Source organism: Thalassophryne amazonica, chromosome 18 (assembly GCF_902500255.1).
Source record: "Thalassophryne amazonica chromosome 18, fThaAma1.1, whole genome shotgun sequence".
NCBI lineage: Eukaryota > Metazoa > Chordata > Actinopteri > Batrachoidiformes > Batrachoididae > Thalassophryne > Thalassophryne amazonica.
In genome coordinates, this window is record NC_047120.1 from 48,987,887 (window position 1) to 49,004,844 (window position 16,958).

Below are 16,958 nucleotides of genomic sequence, written 5' to 3' on the forward strand. Positions count from 1 at the left end.
TTTACTGAGTGGTGCTATGCTTTTTTTTTTTTTGGTGGGAAAAAGATGTCTCAATCTATAATGATACTTAGGTGAAAATAATAGTATGTAATGATAATAAAAATATCTTGTTATAAAGTGTTTTCTATGCTTTTTAAATGCGTTTTATAAGCTTTTGTAAGTGTGGTGTTTGAATTTTTGAACATTCAAGATCTTGCTAATGCTAACTCACTACGTCCCTAATGTGCTTCACAACTGGGCAGCGCAGTCTTGTTTGTGGGCAAGCGCTAAAGGAGTCAAATATGATGGAATTTCTCTACTTCTGGGGACAGAAACATGGCACTTTCCCTGAGTTTTTGGGCAAATTATATGCAAACAAAGTGAAAATCCAATGAAAAAGTGACAATGCAGAGGAAAGTGGACATGTTTTGTGGTTTGTTTATGACCCGTAGCACAAACGTGTTGAGGCGGTTGTGCAGGTGAGAGAATGTAGTTTCTCTGGTTAGCTGTGTAGGCTAACACTTACCGACAAGACCTCTCACATTTGCCTCATCTTCCCTTCTCCACTGGTAACTGAAAAAACTGGACTTTTCGCAAAGCTTCAGTGATTGCAGCCGAAAACAAAACAGTACACCATTTTCCCATGTGAAGATATGCTGTGTTTATATTTCGCAACGGGAGCGGCTGCCCCCATAAGTGGTCAAACCCCAAGATAGCAAGCAGGGTTCAAACGAGACTGCGCTGCCCTGTACAAGCATTTGACAGTGAGTGCCCAAAGTAGGATGAAACAGTGCAGGTTACACATGCATGTGAAAAATATAATACATAAACTACATCTGAATGAGAGGCTCAAAGGGCCTTGGAGTAATGCCCCATATTCACCTATTGATGATACTGCCATGTAAGGTGCTCACTACACACCCAGAGCAACTTGGGAATTAAGGACCCTGAAGAACCCTGTTTGTAAATGCAGGGTTTGAACCAAGTATGCTCTGGTCTCAAGCCCACCACTTAACCACCATCACCTTCCTGATGTGCTATTAAAAAATATTTTATTGTAAGCAAAATTTTTGCCCAAAAACTGTGTTTTCAACTTCTGTGACATATGTCATATAAGTCCAGTATATTTATTTTGGTTGCTCTCATTTCACTTAGTGTTGCAACAGTGTAAACACTGGGTTAATATCCCATGACGTCTATGGACTTGAAAGTCGTTGATTGTGAAACTGGAAAACTGACAATCCGGAAATGATGTAGTTAGCGGACCAGCCTGTGCGATCTCTGTGGTGTCCGTAATCTCGCAGTATATTTACAATTTTTTGGAGGTGATGTTAGGCTACAGAGAAGGGTTCTTAGGTGGTTTGCAGTGATGCCGATGTTTGAGTGGCTATGGAGTTGCAGATACCGAATAGCATAAATTGGGCATTCTTTCCCTCAGATGGGGTGTGGCAAAGAACAGCTCATTTCCATTTAAAGGAAAAGCCACAAAAAACAGGTTGTTTATTTGACACCTGAAATGTATTATTTTAGTTGTACAGACTCATTCATTTAATTTTTCTTTTAAAGACACTTGACTTATACAGTATATGTTTGTTGAAATAGGAATATATTATGACCCCTTTTAAAAAGAAGCTTTTTACAGTTTAGACCTTCAACATAATAGCTTGGACCTGTTTCTTGTTTGTGTGTCTACATAGAGATTGTTATAGATTTATTTTAAAATACATCCAATGCTTGTATCCTTATGCTGTAAAGAGCGCGTTTCCATTTTTTTTTTCATACAGTTCCACGTGACCTTGGAATCGAAATTTCCGATGTATGAATTTCCAAGGAGTTCGCGAATGCAGCAGAGGAAAGAGAGGAGCGCGCGCGAGCTGCTGCATCAACTTTTCTCCGCTGTTTACGACAGAACCTGCAGTCGCCTGCACGGGACGGGAGCGAGTCTGTGGAGTTACGTGGACTTGGACACTTTGCACGGTAAATTCGAGCTACAACTTCTCACGCTGTCACGGCCGCAAACTTTTAAAGCCCTTTGCGCGAGTTGCGATGCGGAGTTGTGTTGTATTCGGTGGGTTTAGTTTGTAAAGTTGCTGTCAGTCAGTCGGAAAGTCCGCAGACAAGCTGAAGTTATATATGTTTGAAATTAGATGTGAAACTGGACTCGGCTAATATTATGACACATATTTCGAAGTGTCTTCAAAAAAAAAAAAAAAAAAAAAAAAAAAAAAAATATATATATATATATATATATGTGTGTGTGTGTTGTCAGGCTGTGGTAACATTTACATTATTGCTTGAAGTTAGCTGATAATTTTGTTTTCTTTATTTGCCATATAATTATTATTGTTGTTTTTTGAAGGGGGTATTTATGGGGTCTGGGGATTGATTCACATTCATCTTCACTTTCTTATTTGTAAGTGACCCAGCCATGTTACCAGTAATAAAGATCACAAGATCTAGAAATCTGAATCTGGATTAAAAGACAAGAGTAAATAACTATATTAGATTTGGCATGTTCATACTCCAGGTAAAACGGTAGATTAGTCATTAGCTCTGTTACCTCACAACTAGAAGGTTGTTGGTTCTATTCCCACCTGGGGCCTTTCTGTAGGCACGTATACTAAAATATGAAATGGACCAAATGGAGCGTAATGGGGTGAAATGGAGCCTAATAATCACTAAATGGGGGTTAAAAAGTAATGAAATGGAGCAAACTGACTCCAAATATGATTAAATATGATGCACTTAATTACTTTACTTTAATTATTTTTAAGCAAAATGGAGCGAAATGAGTACTGATAATAACGAAGCGGGGGTAAAACGTAACAAAATGGAGCAGACTGACCCAGACTGACTCCAAATATGATTAAATATGATTCAATTAATTACTTTTATTTAATTATTTTTAAGCGAAATGGGACTGATAATAATGAAACGGGGGTTAAACATAGCGAAATGGAGCAGACTAATCCATTGACTGAAGTTTCATCTCTTGAACGCCAAATGGCGCACCTGCCCCTACTACATGTACTGAACATATCTCACAAAAACAAAAGCTAAACAATTAAATAAAAGTAATTATTTGGAGTCAGTCTGGTTCAGTCTGCTCCATTTTGTTACATTTTACCCCCATTTCATGATTATCAGTACCCATTTCGCTCCATTTCATATTTTAGTATGGCCCTTCTGTAGGTACGTGATTAAAAAATTAAAGGAATTGCAACAGAAATGGTGTGGTTGCAAAGAGCCTATAGAGACCTTCAAAACTGTGTTTAAGTATTGGTTCTGTGTGACATATGACACGAGATATGAGCATTTGAAGGTCGGAAGACCTTGGTAATTTACGTCTGTGTGCTTAAGGGAAAAACACCAGAAAGCTGTGACCGGTGTTTAAATGGACTGCATTTATATAGCGCTTTTCCATCTGCATCAGACGCTCAAAGCGCTTTACAATTATGCCTCACATTCACCGTTCTGCCATACAAGGCGCTCACACACCGGGAGCAATAGGGGGTTAAGGGTCCTTAGTGATTTTCCAGTCAGGCGGGGATTTGAACCCATGATCTTCTGGTCTCAAGCCCAACACCTTAACCACTAGACCATCACCTCTTTGAAATGTTTACATTTCAAAATGATGGCACTCAGTCAAACCTAATTATTATCTAATTAAATGTGTGATTTGCAACGATCCGCCATATAAACTGTTTTCTGACGGTAGTTTCCAAGCTAAAAAAACCCCCCAGCTATTTCGCCATGTCCGCCATCTTGCCGGCTTGACGTCGGTGTTGCAGATCATAAAATATGCATGCAAAGGCTTCGATCACCACCAAACTTCACAGAAAGGTACATAATTACATGAATTACACGTTCTGTATTATTTGAAAACTGATGTTACTCACCTTTACAAGTGAATGTTTTCGACGCAATTTTTCAATTAAATTTTTCACAGAATTTTCTAACTTCTACTCATCACAGGAATACCGTCTAAAAACGAGGTTGCAGGGGGAGGTTTCTAACATCCTGATTCTAACAGATAGTCCTATAGCACTTTTCATTCATTGTTTGACCCAAACACCTGTATCAGATATTGGAAGATTACACCAAAATGTTCAAATATGTTTGAGCCATTCATGATCAAACCCATTAGATTTTGTAATAAGTATTGTTGGTTGTCAGCATGTTTCAGGTGATTTTGTACCTGTACAATACATAATGCTTATTGACAGTAACTCGTATAAAAAATAAATTTATTGTCACAATTGTTTTTTATTTATTTATTTATTTGTTTGTTTGTTTATTGAGCTGTGGTAACCATCAAGCTGTGTTAGATTCATCCAAAAAAAAAAAAAAAAATTAAAATTGTGTTCACTCCAGCCAATAATGTGAATGTATCCTCAGTTACACTGGAACATTTACCAGAGTTGCTGCTCTTACACTCAACAAAAATATAAATGCAACACTTTTGGTTTTGCTCCCATTTTGTATGAGATGAACTCAAAGATCTAAAACTTTTTCCACATACACAATATCACCATTTCTCTCAAATATTGTTCACAAACCAGTCTAAATCTTTGATAGTGAGCACTTCTCCTTTGCTGAGATAATCCATCCCACCTCACAGGTGTGCCATATCAAGATGCTGATTAGACACCATGATTAGTGCACAGGTGTGCCTTAGACTGTCCACAATAAAAGGCCACTCTGAAAGGTGCAGTTTTATCACACAGCACAATGCCACAGATGTCGCAAGATTTGAGGGAGCGTGCAGTTGGCATGCTGACAGCAGGAATGTCAACCAGAGCTGTTGCTCGTGTATTGAATGTTCATGTCTCTACCATAAGCCGTCTCCAAAGTCGTTTCAGAGAATTTGGCAGTACATCCAACCAGCCTCACAACTGCAGACCACGTGTAACCACACCAGCCCAGGACCTCCACATCCAGCATGTTCACCTCCAAGATCGTCTGAGACCAGCCACTCGGACAGCTGCTGAAACAATCGGTTTGCATAACCAAAGAATTTCTGCACAAACTGTCAGAAACCGTCTCAGGGAAGCTCATCTGCATGCTCGTCGTCCTCATCGGGGTCTCGACCTGACTCCAGTTCGTCGTCGTAACCAACTTGAGTGGGCAAATGCTCACATTCGCTGGCATTTGGCACGTTGGAGAGGTGTTCTCTTCACGGATGATGCGAAGGAGATGTTTTGCACTGCATGAGGCAAATGGTGGTCACACCAGATACTGACTGGTATCCCCCCCCAATAAAACAAAACTGCACCTTTCAGAGTGGCCTTTTATTGTGGACAGTCTAAGGCACACCTGTGCACTAATCATGGTGTCTAATCAGCATCTTGGTATGGCACACCTGTGAGGTGGGATGGATAATCTCAGCAAAGGAGAAGTGCTCACTATCACAGATTTAGACTGGTTTGTGAACAATATTTGAGGGAAATGGTGATATTGTGTATGTGGAAAAAGTTTTAGATCTTTGAATTCATCTCATACAAAATGGGAGCAAAACCAAAAGTGTTGCGTTTATATTTTTGCTGAGTATAAATTGATTTGACTGGTGTTTTGTACTTTGGCAGGTCAGATCAATGTTTAAATAGTCAAAATGCCCTAAACCTTCCCCAGAGAACTGACCTTTCACCAGTTCCATGTTTGCGTGTGAAGACTTCTTTAAAGTGCAGCGATTAATACATTCCAAATGGAGTTGAAAAGGAAACACTGCTTGGATTAATTAAATCCAGATCAGAATCAGACTCACACAAGCGTAGGAATTTTGTCTAAATGTAGTTCATATCGACTGTCAGACACAAACCAACAGCCAACTGAGGAGAAAGTTTGTAGTCTGTGTGAATTATTATGAGTATGAATTGAATTTGACAGTAAGATGTCAGTCTTGAAACACGGCTTGTTCTCATCTAGAACGAGTGGTTGGAACAGTTCTCTGTAAATGACTTTGTAAGGGAGTGTTTACTATCTGGATTGCTTACACATGGTAAATCAGCTGTTCAGTGCAAGTTGATGATGTTTAAATGAAGTAAATAAAGCACTTTCATCTCAAGTGCTTTACAATGACACATCACATTTACTTATTCACGCACACAAAGATGTCACTGTGCAGGTTGGTCAACTGCACACTCAGCATGAACAATTTAGGGATCGAGTTCCTTGTCCTGTTGTCTTTAGTGTTTTTTTTTTCATGCTGATAGGGAATCAAACTGAGGATTCTCTGGTCTTGACCCCACCGCTTTAACCACTAGATCACATATATTTTTTCGGACCGGCATGATATTCAAAAAGCATCTAAATACATAAGAAATGTGATTCTGCAACAAGTATTGCAGTTTGATAATACTACAATATATTGTGGTTTTTATTTGCTTTTTGTGATGCTAGACCATTTAGAAAAGTTAAATAATACACTTCTAGAGATAATATATTTAAAAAAATCATATTTGTAAAAAGGATGCATGTCACATTTTTGAAGGATTTTTTTTGAGACAGCCATCCTGCATATTAAATAATTAAAACACTTTTTGAAGTAAACTGCCTGCCAATGTAGCTGTAACTCAGACTTTGCTGCATGAAAAGTGGTAAAAGTCCTTTATTATGGCTGAGCAATGTCTGCTTAAGTGGAATATCATCATGCATCCGCAGTGCATCATGCAGGGAACTGTTTGTGCTTTGTTGGATTAATTAATCAATCAATCAAATATTTCCTGTGGTGGAAGTGAAAATTGGACCCTATGTTAGTCAATGGCATGACACTCCAATTCCGAGCCTAGACCCACCACCTTTTGCTTGTGAACGCTGCATCTCAACCTTTGAACATACAAATAAAGAGTCACACCCATCTTTAATTTTTGCACTCTCTGGGCGCCGCTCCTTTAAGTAAATATTCACCAGTGCTCAATTTGATCTCTGGGGAATCATCTCGCAGTCTGCCATTATATTTCTTATGTTTGTTTGTAACAAAGGTGACAGACATCATGTAACACTCAGATTAGGTCTATGGCTCACTGCATCCTCTGCTGAATGAAAGTATTACTGCATTTCCACCTCGTTTCCACCTGCAAATCAATTCTGGATTTTAATAATTGATTCTCATATCGTAAAATTTTATATTGCAACACCATTAGAATCAGTATTTTTTGCTCACCCTGAATATTTATGTGACTGCCAGGCTCAGCGTCTGCAGTTTTTGAGTAAAGGTGTTTTGAAGAAATCTGGATCAAGGATTGGAGACATGTTGTTCCCAAAGTAGCCACACTCTATTTCTGTACACTCTTGAATCCAGAGACCTTCCTGGGTGTTTTCCATTTCCATCCCCGGTGACATCTCAGATTGTGCAACCTCTATCTTTGGAAGATCCCTAAATTCTTTCTTCCATACATTCCATCCAGGAACGACTCTTCAACTGTGGATAACATTTAGGGACTGTGAAATTAATGAAACAAACAAATTCTGCACTTTGATGAACTTACTGCCAGTAATTTTTTTTTCTTTATTCTCAGAAATGTTACACAATGACACTTGGCATGATTTGTGTTGTATTACACATCTCTCTGCTGTTTGGTCATTTTAAAATTAATGTCAGCAGCTATATTATTGGAGGATTTGTGTATGGAGCTTTAATAGTTATTTGACAGAAATGATAGATATAGTTGTATGCAAAAGTCTGGGCACCCCTGATGATTTCCCTGATTTTCTTTTATAAATCATTGGTTGTTTGGGTCAGAAATTTCAGTTAAATATATCATATAGCAGATAAACACAGTGATATTTGAGATGTCAAATGAAGTTTATACGATTTACAGAAAGTGTGCAATCATTCTTTAAACAAAATTAGGCAGGTGCATAAATTTGGGCACCCCAACAGAAAAAATACATCAGTATTTAGTAGATCCTCCTTTTGCAGAAATAACAGCCTCTAAATGCTTCCTATAGCAGAGTGTCTGGATTCTGGTTGAAGGTATTTTGGACCATTCTTCTTTACAAAACATCTCAGGTTTGTTGGTTTCCGAGCATGGACAGCCCGCTTAAAATCACACCACAGATTTTTAAAATAATATTCAGGTCTGGGGACTGAGATGGCCATTCCAGAACGTTGTACTTGTTCCTCTGCATGAATGCCTTAGTAGATTTTGAGCAGTGTTTAGGGTCGTTGTCTTGTTGAAAGATCCAGCCCCTGCCCAACTTCAACTTTGTCACTGATTCATGAACATTGTTCTCAAAAATCTGTTGATATTGACTGGAATCCATGTGACCCTCAACTTTAACAAGATTCCCAGCACCTGCACTGGCCACACAGCCCCACAGCATGATGGAACCACCTCCAAATTTTACTGTAGGTAACAAGTGTTTTTCTTGGAATATTGTGTTCTTTTTCTGCCATGCATACCTCCCCTTGTTATGTCCAAATAACTCAATTTCAGTTTCATCAGTCCACAGCACCTTATTCCAAAATGAAGCTGGCTTGTCCAAATGTGTTTTAGCATACCTCAAGCGACTCTGTTTGTGGCGTGTATGCAGAAAAGACTTCCTCTGCATTACAGCATCTCTTTGTGCAAAGTGTGCTGTATAGTTGAACGATGCGCAGAGACACTATCTGCAGCAAGATCATGGTGTAGGTCTTTGGAGCAAGTCTGTGGGTTGACTATGACTGTTCTCACCATCCTTCGCTTCAACTTATCTGAGATTTTTTTGGCCTGCCACTTCGGGCCTTAACTAGTACTGTGCCTGCCATCTTCACTTTCCTCACTGAATTTCTCACAGTGGAAACTGACAGCTGAAATCTCTGAGATAGCTTTTTGTATCCTTTCCCTAAACCATGATCACCTAAACCATCTTTGTTTTCAGGTCATTTGAGAGTTATTTAGAGGCTCCCATGTTGCCACTCATTAGAAGAGATGCAAAGTGGGGTAACATTTGCAAATGGCCACTTTAAATATCCTTTCTCATGATTGGATTCACCTGTTTAAGGACTTCAAGGGTCAATGATCTTACCAAACCAATTTTGTGTTCCAATAATTAGTGCTAATTGTATTCAAATCAATAAAATGACAAGGATGCCCAAATTTATGCACCTGCCCAATTTTGTTTCAATAATTATTGCGCACTTTCTGTAAATCCTAGAAACTTCATTTCACTTCTCAAATATCACTGTGTTTGTCTGATATATGATATATTTAACTGAAGCCCAAACTTACTCAGTTTACTGAGAGGGGTGAAGAAACTAGTAAAGTAAAGCAAAAAATCTTAAGAAAATAAAATAAGAGAATTTAGATTTTTTTATTTACTCTAAATAATTTGTCAATTATCAAAATAGTTTTTGGTTTATTTAATGTTTGATTAATAATTGATTAATTGTTGCAAGTCTATATTGGACGTGGAAGAGACATTACATTTGATTCATGTCCAGTTTAAAAATAAATCACTTTAATCAAGATGCAGAGGAAGTAGTTCAGTGGGATAAGGAGTTGGGCTGCCAATATGTAGACCTTGGTTTATTTGCCGGTTGCACTACTTGTCTGTCTTTGGACTTGATCTGCATTGGCCCAGTACATCCAGCTGTAAGTGGTTCCCAGCTTTGTTTGAGGAAGTAACCTGTGCCGGACCAGTATCCCGTCTAGGGGGAGTGGTAGACACTCATTTGCTTCAAGCTACTGAATCTGGGCACTGGCACCAATGGGCTTCAGGGTGTATAAAGTATTTACATCCCATGTCCTTCTATCATCATGATAAGACAGCAGAGTTTCGACAACATATCATGAAATAACATCCTTATAGTTGAAGGTTTGGCATGTAGATTGTCGCTAATATGGATGGATGGATGTTGCACCTAGGTGAAGACAAAGACTCTTTTGAGTGCCCCTGTGTTTCTATCAACCCGGTATGAAATACGGGCGATATAGCGATCAGCATGTTCATCCGTCCGCCTGTCCATCCATCCGTTTTCACTTATTAGCGTGGTATCTTGAGAACCAGTTAACCAATTTCATTCATATTTGGCATAAGGGTGTACTTGGGTGATCCCCTGACACCAGACGATTACAGTGACCTTGGGGTCAATTTCAAGGTCACAGTGAGATATTCAAGATTTTGTCATTGCTACCCTTGTTAGCGCAATATCTCAAGAACCAGTTGACCAATTTCATTCAAATTTAGCATAAGTGGGTACTTGGGTGATCCCCCCACACTTTATATTACTGATTTGTGGGGACTGGGGGCATATGTTGTTTCTTGATGACTCTTGTTAACATTTGTGAAGAAAACACATTGACTCTAATGACATAGATGATGGTCCTAGTAGTTAATCATAGGGATGTCCTGATCTGATCACAATGATCATACTGGGCGCGATCAAGGTCTTTTTCTTTTATTGATCGCTATCAAATTTAGTAAACACAAGTCTCAGGCAAATCACTTCGCATTCGGTCTCAAAGGTGCTGACAGCCACCAACTGTGATACACATTTTAAAAAGCATATTTGCACTCTGCTTCACTTCAGATACAGACCAGCTCTATTTTGGATGGATGCACATGTGGTACACTTGTTACTGGTCAGTCAAGTACCACTTTCCATATACATTTTTTTTCATCATCATAAAGGCCTGAACCCTGAATTGTGATATGTCAGAAAACTCCTCCCCCCTTGCATTTTTTGGGGGGTGGGGGCAAGTTCCACTTTTGAAGATATATTTTAGAGACACTTTTGCTGTAACAATGCTGATGCTTCACCCTACCCCTTTTCGGACATGTTGGGTACACAGTAGGAACTTTTTTGTTGTTGTCTTTACTGATCTATCTTGTAATTGTTGTTGTATCAAATGTTCAAAATAAACAGTTTTCATTCATTCATTCATTCATTCATTCATTCATTCAACAATAATGATGATAATAATAATAATTAAAAATATATTTTTAACCACTAAAACACATCTACCAGTCTTTCATTCATGTCATTCAATGTGTTGTAGTTTTATTGCTGCAATGCTGAAGTATGTGCAGTTCATATGCACCATACAAAAAATAGTTTACTTTTATTTTGTAAAAATAAGTCAAATAAAACCATTAAGGAGTTGCTTGGTTTGAAGCTAGTTCTCCCCTTATGCACGTCCATTGGAAAATACAAGTATTTGATTGGGTGGTGGTGGAAAAAAAGATAGATAGATAGATAGATACTTTATTGATCCCAGAGGGAAATTCAAGGCATCCAGCAGCTTACACATTAGACAAGACACACACATTGCACCAGACACATAAAATAGGGTTAAGTAAATAAAAGAAAAATGGACTAAACAATAAAAGCTACTAACTAAAAATAAAATAAATTTGTGTGCAAGTGCAGCATCCAGTCTCAGAGAATATGACGGAGGATTAAATGTAGTAGTGCAGTAGTGAGGAGGTAGCACAGATGTAAACAGTACACAATGTGAACAGTGTAGGTTGTGCAAAAGAAAGCAATAAAAGGTCAAACAGATGTGTCACAGGATTATTTCTTACTGAGATGGGAAGAGTTGAACAGTCTGATGGCCTGAGGGACAAAACACTGCCGCTGAATGAGCTCCTCTGCCTGATGATGGCGCTGTGCAGAGGGTGCTCAACATTGTCCATGATGGCCAGCAGTTTACAGAGGGTCCTTCTCTCTGCCACTGATGTTAGTGTCTCCAGCTCTGTTCCCAGCACTAAACCTTGACGGGGACATCCCTGGTGATGCTAAAACTGTATGTTCCTTTTTTGATGATCATCTGATGTGATTTTTTACCTCTGATGAGTGACGTGGGGATTTTTCTGCTCACATTAATGACTCAAGTTTTCATGAGGAGTACTCCACCAGAAACCTGTTTATGGCAGAACATTCTTCTATGTGACACACACAAATCTTGGCACTCATCAAATTCAGCGTTGGCTTTGTTTTAGGTTGGCGTGTGCAGAAACGCTTACATTTTGTTCTCATTCACTGTGATAGTACACTCCGCCGTTCCTGAGTCAGCCCTCTCCTTCTGTTGTTACACATAATTTGCACACGGGAACAGATATACACACAGAGCCTCTCTCTCTCTCTCCTGCTCTTTCCACTGGAGTCTCTTTGCCCGGCTCTCTAATCAAAACCATATGTTCACCAGGTCCCTTGCATGAAAAGTCTGTTGTGTTTAATGCACTGTAACCAACCTCTGTTTTTGGGATTGACAGTGGCAGCCATTGTTTGAAATGAAAGCTTTTCTCAATTACTCATTTACTTTTCATTATCTTAGTGTATATCACGATGACTTTGGAGCTTTCATGTGGCATGCATGCTGCACTTTCTATTGGCATAACTGTTTCTGCTTTATATAACCAGGACCCGAGGAACAGTCAGGTTGGAGAGCCTCACTCCTGCTGAACTGGATTTATTTTAAGGTGACGGTATTTTTCAAAATTTTTAAGACCAGTGGCATGTCATGAACAAGTTCTTTCTGCCACAGGCGAAATAATTAGTCCTGTTTCTCAACCCTGTTCAGTCATGCTGCCTTTGGAGCCAAAACAAATAAAAAAAAAGGGCACTCGAGTGTAACACCTGAACAATACATGTTCAACACAAAATCATGGGAGTCAACTCTTTGTGATTCAGCAATCCCACAATATTCACAGAACAGTATTAGTCAACTAATTTAACAGATTAATTGTTGCAGTTCTACCAACCACATGATTTTCTGGCTAAATAAATCTATTGTTAATAAATGTTAACATTTTTACTGCTGCAGGTTACGTTTTTGTTGACATAGCCTACTTTTCATGGCCTAGTTTGACAACCCCTGCATTTAAAGGGATACGCCTTCAGCATTGCTCAAGTGTTAAAGGGCAGCTTTCAGCCGCACGACCTTTTTTTATATTTTGTCCTGCACTTTTGAAGGAGTGTTACATTAAGTAACAAGAGTAATCTGAGATTTCTAATGTCTGCATCCAGATCCGGTCTCGCGAATGGTCCCTCTAAAAATCGGTCCCCCCGATGATGCGGTTCACGGATTATCACCTCGTTTCTGCTTCAAACTGCACTAGAATCATCATCTGTCTCAGTGACAGATATCTGAAGCTTTTGTACAACAATCATTTCCACATAAATTCAGCATTATTTCATCATAAAAGGTGGCGGAAGCGATCAGAGTGCCGTGGCTAAACGAGCTGCTAGCTGATGCGTTCACTGTGCATCGGACATTTCAAAGTGTCACGGAATTTCGCCTCGTTTCTCCTTAAAATGGCCTAGTTTCTGCTTAACACTGACTTTAGAATGATTTAAGAGGTTTTACCTTTATCATCTGATGGTCAATAATTCCATTAATCTATTTGATTGTTTTGGGCAAAGCGAATCCTTCTCAGACATGCTGCTGTGGTCCGAAATGACGCATGCACAGATGCAAAAGGCAGACCCATTTTTAGGGGTGGACCGTTTGGTCTGCGACACCGGATCACATCCAAAATTCAGTAGAGTCTTCCGTGCCTCTCTGGTGCAAATTTCCAGAGAATCCCTAAAGTAAGTTTGACATAATCCTTCAAAGACTATATAAAATGAAATCTTGATCCAGAATCCAGATTGGGATCACCTCCAAAATTTAATGGAGTCTTCCATAGCCTAATATCTATCTGTGGAGAAAATTTCGTCAAAATCCGTGCAGTAGTTTTGATGTGATCCTGCTAACAGACAGACAAATAAATAAATAAACGCCAATGATTTTATGATGTCCATGGCGGGTGTAACAGGTTTTCTTCATACCAAATCAGTTAACGAGACAAAAGCTGGAAATCTATATGTCATCATCCATCCAGTGGATTGAAAACAACTAAATCTGCAAGTGGATTTGTAGCTTTTCCCACAAATGTGATTTGCTGTTGCTTGCATATGGATGTGAGCAACATGTTGCTCAAACGGCATCAGAAGTAGTGATTATTGAAAGGCTGAGTCCTGCTGTCCAGCCCAGACACATGCTGTTATAACTCATCACAGCAGGTCCTTCTTGCCCTCAGTTTGATTTACTTCAAAGAATAAGTGCATATTTATTGAAGCTGTTTGCTGTCATCTTAAGAACATTTTAGCTACCGTTGTCAAATCAGCTGTTGATGTTAGTTTTGCAGTGTCTCATTACGATCATAAAATCATAATTTTGCACGCTGCTCTCTATCCTGCTCACATAGAGACAGGCACAACCAAATGGATCATATATCTACATTACATTAGCTCCTCATACAGATAGTTTTCACACACAAGATGTCTATGGATCAAATGTGATGTGTGTTGACATTTTAAATGCCATCTGAATTTAAATTGTAGTTATGTTGTGATTATTAATTGTAACCCAGCGAGATCAAAAGTTTCAGGCAGAGAAATTTCAGTATCTTAGAAAACCTAAAGGTATAGCTGCTTCAGACTTCTTATGATTTATGCCATAAAAGGATTTTCTTCAACATAAATAAGGATTCTTACATCCCCAATAATTTGTCTTGTCTGAAAGTTTAGAATTTTGACCCATGTGGGTTCAAATCCAGCAACAAGACACCACAACACACACAATGTGACATGGAATCCCCTAAATAAATATTTTACCAGTTGAAAATTGGTTGCACTTTTCCAATATACAACAGAAATATTAACTAGACAAAAAGTAAATTTTCTGAAAAATTGAAAGGACCAACACTTTTTACATGGAGACCTCTTGATATAAGCGCCACAACTTCTAAAGCACTGATCACTTTTTGTGTCATAATAAAAAGCTCTTACGTACCTCTGACGACAAACAGAGGAGGGTCTGGAATTATGTGATCAGCCCGTTTGTTTGCACTGAAGGTAAGACATCTGAAACTGGTGAATAGTGCAAAAGGGTTCATTTTAGTGGGAACAGACAGAGATGCAGAACAAAGGTAAACTAACACGCCTCTGATTAAATGGTACAAAATCAAAACAGTTGATGAGCTTGGACCACTGCCCTCTGTTGGTCTGCTGTCTGTTCTTGTCTCTCTGGTGTGTCTGTTTAGTTGGCATACAGCGGGCGGCTTGTCCTTCTAAATAGAATATGGTTAATTAATTGAACAGTTGCTTGTGGGCGTACTGAGCCTGGAACAGCGCCACAGCTATATAACATCTGCTATGCCCTAAAAGAGAGCATTAAACCACCACTCCTCTGCACTCAGATTTCAATAAAATTATGTAGAGAGCTCATCAGTCGACCATGGAAGAGTTAATTTAATTTTTGTCAATTTTTCAATTTCAATTTATTTTCATTTATATAGCGCCAAATCACAACAGAGTTGCCTCCAAGCGCTTCACACAAGTAAGGTCTAAGGGCCCTGTCCTACTGGCATTTAGGAGGGTTTGTGTATAGATTGTGCACGAAATTGGCCCATATTCGCCAAACATCCGCAATATCCGTGTAACATGCCTGTATGAGTCGGCCGTCATCCAAGCACTCCCGTGATCATCCGCAGAGGCACGCATGTCTGCAGCCAGGATTTTTGAGCTGTTCAAAAATCTGAATGCGGATGACATCCGCCTTGCATACTCCATATATACTCAATTCATACACAATACATACTCACTCTATGTGCTGTATATCTGCCGTTAACCGCTGATATCCGCAACTGACGGGGATTTGCGGCTTGGCAGCAGATCGGGACAGTGTGTAAAACAGATATATATCGTGCCCATCATGTCCACATCACAAACTAAAATATGTTGTAGCGAATGCATACAAACTGGCCACAAAGAAAGCGTTTTTATTACATCTGCTTTACAGCTGATTTGCGGACAGTCTGTGAATGCAAAACAAACACGTCACGTAAACCCAAAGTACTATATGTGGCAGAAAGCGACATACCTGCAAGTCAGTGCCGGCCCGGCTGTGTAAATCCACAAAGACGTAGCTGCTGCAATCCAGGACTTTTATTTAACACCAACAAAAGGAAGAGTTGCTGTTTAGCTGTTTGTGACACTCTCAAAAAACAAACAAAAAAAAAACACTGTCTCACACCCCGAGCGGCTTCCCCCCTCCCGCTCCCCAAACTCATGAACAGTTAACCCTCGCATGACAACACTGTGATCAACTTGTCCAAGTCCAGCAAATGCTCCAGAGGCTGTATTGTTGGTGTGAATAGTGATGCCGACGGCCCGAGTGCACTTATTTTATGACTGCAGTGCAAATGCCTTGCACGTGCAACACGTTCATAATACACCCGTAATACTGCCATAATAATCTCAATGTGTCGGATCAGTTTCCTCACTACATGCGTTATATAACCGTGATTGTTCATCATATATTCACTATATATTATTAATATATTCGTAATTCATACTGGGACATTTGTCATTTTTGGCCATTTTTGTTGTGGACGACAACGAAGCCCGCAATTTGTGTACTCAATTCATGCGCAATTAATCCTCTCCACAGTGGTACAGGGCCCTAACCTTGCTAACCCCCAGAGCAGCAGTGGTAAGTAAAGACTCCCTCTGAAGAAGAAACCTCAAGCAGACCAGACTCAAAGGGGTGACCCTCTGATTGGGCCATGCTACTGACATAAATTACAGAACAATTCACCAAATGAGTATACAGGAAATGCTGTTGGTGCACAGGACAGGAGGGTCTCCAGCACAAATACAGCTCTCATCTCTGGATGGAGCTGCACCTTAAACAGAGAGAAAAAACAAAATCAGGCATCAGAAATACATTATAATTTACCAGCATTAAACGACAAGAAAAACAGGAAATACTAAGGTGATGGCCGGTGATCACTGGCCACTTGCTTAAGGCCAGAATGCTGAAATTTTGCCATGATTTGAATCTTCAAGTTTTTTTCTTTTATATCTATTTTAATGATAAAGGATAAAATTGAGAGACATGTCTTTTCAAGCTGCAACAATTAATCAGTTAAGTTAATCATAACTATTTTGGTAATTGATTGTGTTGAGTTTTATTTCTTAAAGGACTAAAGTCTCTGATTTCAGCTTG

At 39.2% G+C, this 16,958-nt stretch overlaps 1 protein-coding gene across 1 annotated transcript in view; it reads left to right on the plus strand.

Moving 5' to 3' along the window:
- Positions 1 to 1,837: 1,837 nt before the first annotated feature.
- The window catches only part of plce1 (phospholipase C, epsilon 1), a 255,535-nt gene continuing 240,414 nt past the window's right edge, over positions 1,838 to 16,958 (plus strand). The window contains 1 exon segment of the mRNA XM_034193802.1: positions 1,838 to 1,956. The gene's annotated coding sequence lies outside the window, so the exon portion shown is untranslated.